The sequence below is a fragment of the Gavialis gangeticus genome, unplaced genomic scaffold (genome assembly GCF_001723915.1).
Source record: "Gavialis gangeticus isolate Ggan-Ray unplaced genomic scaffold, GavGan_comp1, whole genome shotgun sequence".
Taxonomy (NCBI): domain Eukaryota; kingdom Metazoa; phylum Chordata; order Crocodylia; family Gavialidae; genus Gavialis; species Gavialis gangeticus.
This window is the reverse complement of record NW_017729031.1, coordinates 9,110,619-9,115,811: the sequence shown is the minus strand read 5'-3', so window position 1 is coordinate 9,115,811 and position 5,193 is coordinate 9,110,619. Positions and strand designations below refer to the sequence as shown.

General features: G+C 35.9%; 1 protein-coding gene across 1 annotated transcript in view; it reads left to right on the top strand.

Annotated features, from left to right (window-relative positions):
• KIF5C (kinesin family member 5C) overlaps window positions 1-5,011 on the top strand; it is a 132,372-nt gene extending 127,361 nt beyond the window's left edge. The window contains exon 26 of the mRNA XM_019522795.1: window positions 1,915-5,011. The gene's annotated coding sequence lies outside the window, so the exon portion shown is untranslated. The remainder of the gene's footprint in view (window positions 1-1,914) is intronic.
• Window positions 5,012-5,193: the final 182 nt, after the last annotated feature.

The window sequence follows — 5,193 nt, the reverse complement described above, 5'->3', positions numbered from 1 at the left end:
CTCCACTCCCTCCCTCATCATAGGAGCCTCGATATATTCCCCCCCATGACCCTTCCCTTCTCCACGTCCTTTCCTCCCCACAGACTTACTGGCCAGATGCTGGTCTCCAAGTTGTCAGGCTATATTCCAGGCTGTGTGCATGCTGCGGCTGTGCACATGCACGCGGCATTTATTGGTGACATTATTGGCTACACTGGCCCAAAAAGGCCGATTGCTGATGATGTCAGTTTTCCTTTTATTGGTGCCAGTCTGATATGGACTGATATACTGGTGCACCTCTACGTTATACCTATGGCTTGATTTAGTCCTGCAGCCCCAGAGATCAAGGAGGCACAAAGTGATGCTAAACAGAGCTCTGGTGCTGCTCAGGATTCTGGTGCCTGCAGGACAGTGTGGGGAAGGCGATTTATAATCCTGTCTTGCAAAGGACGTTATTAAAGGGAAATGAATTTATTAAACTTCTGGGTGTGCTGTGACTACTCTTAATGATACTACTTGAGAATACTGAACTGGTTAACTTTATCCAAATACTGATTTACCAATAAACAAGCTGGCATGATTGATATGCCTGCATGTTGTGTAGCAATAGCAGCCACATAGCTCAGCAGGCAAGAAAGTAAACCTATGAACTGAAAATTGTCAGCTTCTTGATACTTTCATGTTGCCAACTTCAGGGAGGCTGGTTCCCTGCCCCTCCCTATCTTTGCTGAGTATTTGCTGAAACTTGCTTGACATCTTATTTGGTAAGAGGTAGGATGAAATGAAATGGAAATATACACACAGTAGAAGTAATGCTACTCTATGGTCTGCTGAAATTATTAAGGCAACTTGTATTTGGATCTGTATACATGAAAAATGCTGTGTAAATACACACTAATCACTAATCAAGGCCTTTCTGCCTTGCCCCAGTGCTAAAACCTCTGGTATGTTCCCAGCACCTCCCCATTCTTATGCAAGCTGGAAAACTATTGAATCCAACCAGTAAAACACACAACATTAAAAACTGCCCTGTGTAGCCTGAAAGTATTAATAAGCAAGATGACCAGAAGCTGAGCTGCTGTCGCTGCACTTATTTCAAAGTAAACTTTGTTAAAAGGTTGACAGTGTTTTGGTACTGACAGCACAAATAAAAAGAGTGATGGGTTCCAGGTTTTTTAAAAATTTAAATAATTTTGAATGATTAGATTTATTTAATATATAAAATAATCTTAGAGTAGAAGTGAATAAATAGATTTCTTGGCAACAAGACTTTCTTAAATTCAGCTATTTTAACCAGGAGCAGTTTTCTCTGAACATTGAACATGGTAATGTTGTAGTTGAAAACTTGAATATAGCTATACGTTTCTTACTACATATGAGGAATGTCTGATAAATATTTTACAGCTAATTAAATATCCTTTTAAATATATTGTGTTCTGAAATGCTCCATTGTTGAGAGTGATATTCTTCTACCTAGCAATGGAGAAAACTCCCAGTAAAAGGTTGAAAGGGAAGAAGAAAAAAACGGTTAAATATGTTGTGATTTTTTTAGTATTGCAATAGAACACATTTAAATAAGGGAACCATGCTCTACATCAGATAGTAAAGCATGTATTTCACTATGATTATTAAATTACATATACGTTTATATATTTTTACTGTGCCATGTGTTGCCATTTTTACTCTTTAAAAATGGGTAAGATTGAAATTCTCTGCCCCCAGCCCATACCACTAAGGCCCTGGTTCTGTGAATGCTTAGAAAAGCACTCCCTTTTCAGTATATGAAAAGTTCCACTGCTGTTACTGGAGCTACTTACATGTTTAACATTTATCAGGTGTACAGTGCAAAGTGTTTACAGGATTGGGGATTCAGAAATATTCACTTTGTGACCTAGATGTTCACTAACTTTGTTTCTTCTTGTTCTCTTTTGGCAGGTCGGACTTCACTTAGCATGTTAAAGACTGTCATTAATTCACTGACTTTTTTTTCTTCAACCTGATCTGCATTCTGTTCAACATGAGCTTTTCACAGACATCAGCAGCGTACCAGGTTTCAAATATTTTGAGCTTTGTAGAATCTTCATGTGTACAGAAGTGTTCCACTCCACTCTTCTTCAGAACTATGTACAATGTAGTTACCATATCCATCTGTGTAACAATAGAAAGTCTGCCATTCCAAATCTTTCACTGACTGCATTTGACCTCTTGGCGCTGGTTAGGCTGGGGCCTTTATGCTGGTATTGATGCTTTTTTGAAGTGCTCAATTGCATCAGTAAATCCTGACTTCTGACAGCAAAGAATCAATCATTCAGCAACCAAGTGCCATTGAAGGCAGGTGATTGTGTTCCGTCATGTCTGATTTACTGTATAATATACATATTATTTTATATTTTTAGGGGAAGAAAATGTGCTGCTATACGGTTTGAAATAATTTTAACACTTAACATTTTCGGAAATAAATTTCCCCAAAGAAGCATTTGTAATATCCTGGTAAAATCTTTGGAACTGTATAATAACATTAGTACGGGACTTGTTAAAGATCAAACTATGGAATGAAGAGAAATCTGTTAGTTTAGATCTAGGTTTTGAAGTTCAGTGGTCACATGAATACATGTATGTGAGAACTATCTTAAAATGTAACATCTGATCTGCTTGTAATTCTACTTCTGATGAGGGGATTTCCCTGAGTTTGATGGCTAGCCCTGTGTTTATAAGCATTGTTCATTATGGACTCCTGAAAGCTTTCAGAATGCTGCAAAAATCTTGTATTGGAAAAGGTGACAGGTATGCCACCTCCCCCCACCACTTTTGACAAGCCCTGATCTGTTCCTGTTGGAATTCAGAAATGGGACCTAGCTGCTGAGCACCTATAGAGATCTACTGAGGGCTTAAAAGGGAGGAGAGGGTATCTACCTGAACTGTGCTGTGCAAAGAGAATTTAGGAACATGACATGTCTTAAAACAGCACATTGCAAGAAGCAAAGAATGTATGTATGTATTAGAACTTGACAATATGCAAGTCTGTTAATGGGTAGTATAGTTTTAGCTCATTCAAATGATGATGAGACTACTTGTCTTTCTTGGTTTCTCCTATAGTGCCAGATAAGATGTTTCCATCTTCTCAGCAGAGGGCATTGAAAGAATTATGGTAAAATTAGGTTGGCAGGCAAAAGTCAAACCACTTATGTTGGATATCAACTGCTTTTGTTTCACATAGACATTTTAAGCTATATTATGTCTTAAAAGCAGGATGGATTTCACAGAGACTAAAGCAGAGTGTACCCTTTAGTCTTGTTTTGCTGCTGTTTGCTTTTATTTAATTTTGGAGTTAGTTTTTGGATTCTGAACATGTTGTGCTGGTAGACATATTACAAACACTTAACTGCCATAGCATATATCCAAACGTTATGAATTGACTTCAGATTTTTTTTCTAAAGAAGTTATCTGGAATCTTTCAACTGTAGCAAAAGAAATGGGGTTTAATTTAATTTTTTTTAATGTTGCACTATTTTTGGGAGCATTTTTGTTAAAAATATTTAATAAAGATTGAAAAGTTGCATTTGTTTAATTTATTATGTATTTCCAAGTTTCATAATTCTCTGATTTTTCTTACTGTGCATATACATTGCCAGGAAAATGAACTGTGAATTTGCCATATGCAGTCTCTAATAATGGGACTAATTCAAAGCCACTCTGTCCCACCCTATCAACTATTCACAGCTTAAATGTGTATTCTGAATAAAGCACCTACTTTCCTTTCATTTTATTTCTAAAGCAGTTGTCTTAGGGAGGAGTGTCAACTATTAATTGCCATTGTTTTATTAGACATCAAACATTTTTGTATTATTTCCTCATTCTGAACTATATATAGCTTGAATGCTATAGAATAAATTTGGTCCCATGGTCTTGATTTGAAATCTGTCACCGAGCAATTTTTAAGTGTAGCTCTAGTTCAAAAAATTATGTGGTCTTCACATACATCAGAACAAAAATAAAACCTTTCAATTATACATAACAGTTTAGACGGTTATCTTGAGAGTCATTGATAAGTTAGCTTTGATGCCTCTTAATAATCATGTTAGTGCTGATCAGCCAGTCAGTTCATCTAGCTTAGATCACTTAAGCGCCTCCAAGCTAATTTTTAAAATTATGACTATAAGATGACTTTCTATCACTGAAATGCTTAAGGGGTATGTTATACCGTAATCCTAAAAGAAAGAGTTGCTGGGCGCGCCTACACATGCATTAATATGCCTTTTCTAATATGCATTAAACTTAGTACCTTCAATATGAGGTGCTAAATTAATATGCATCAGGTAGTGTTAATGCACAGTAGCGCATATGCACACTTTAGTGATGCTTAATGTGCAATAGACTCTTTTACTGTGCATTAAAGTGCAATAAATGTCACAGTTACTAGCGTAATGTCACAGTTTGTGATGCTTTAATGCGCAGTAGTCTACTGCACATTAAAATGTACATGTAGATGCACCCACTGTTTACCTAATTGATCTAATTACTGCATCAGTATAACTTATTCTGCTTTAAAAACTTTGTTCAGTGAGACTATTTTAGTTGAGATTTAATTTCACACTCTTCAGTTTCTGTTTAGCTTTTTTTAACCACTTTCATAGTATCTTGCACATTTTATACATAGAAGTGAAAATCACGTCTCTGCTACGCAGAGCTCAAAGGCCTGTAATTTACTATTTTACCCTATTTAATGGTATTTTACTCTTTCTTTTCTCCCTGAATATTGCATTTTATATTTATTGTAGATAGTTTTTTTAGTTAACTGACAAAAATTGTTGTTTAAGTAGTTTAGATTTAACTTCATAGCTAACATTTCATGCACAGGACATGTTTGAGTAAAACTGGAAATGCTGTTTATGAACAGAAAATGTTTACAATATGAAAGTAAAATATGCATTTTTTTGCTATTGATCAATAATGTGTTGCTGCTCAGTTGTGTTTCTGTAACTGATGAGTTCTTAAGTTGTATTTATCCTTGAATTCATTTTTTATTAGCTAAAATATTTTTTTCCCTGAAAGTAAGGAATAGCTTAAAAGCTGGAAAAATTTTGGCTGATATGTGATTCTAAGTGTTGTGTTTCACGAAACGGGTGAGATTGGGTTATCCTGAATGCATTGGAAGGTTTTTAAAATGGATCCTAACTGTATCATTGTCTGCCCACTTCAGTCTTCTGACCTTCT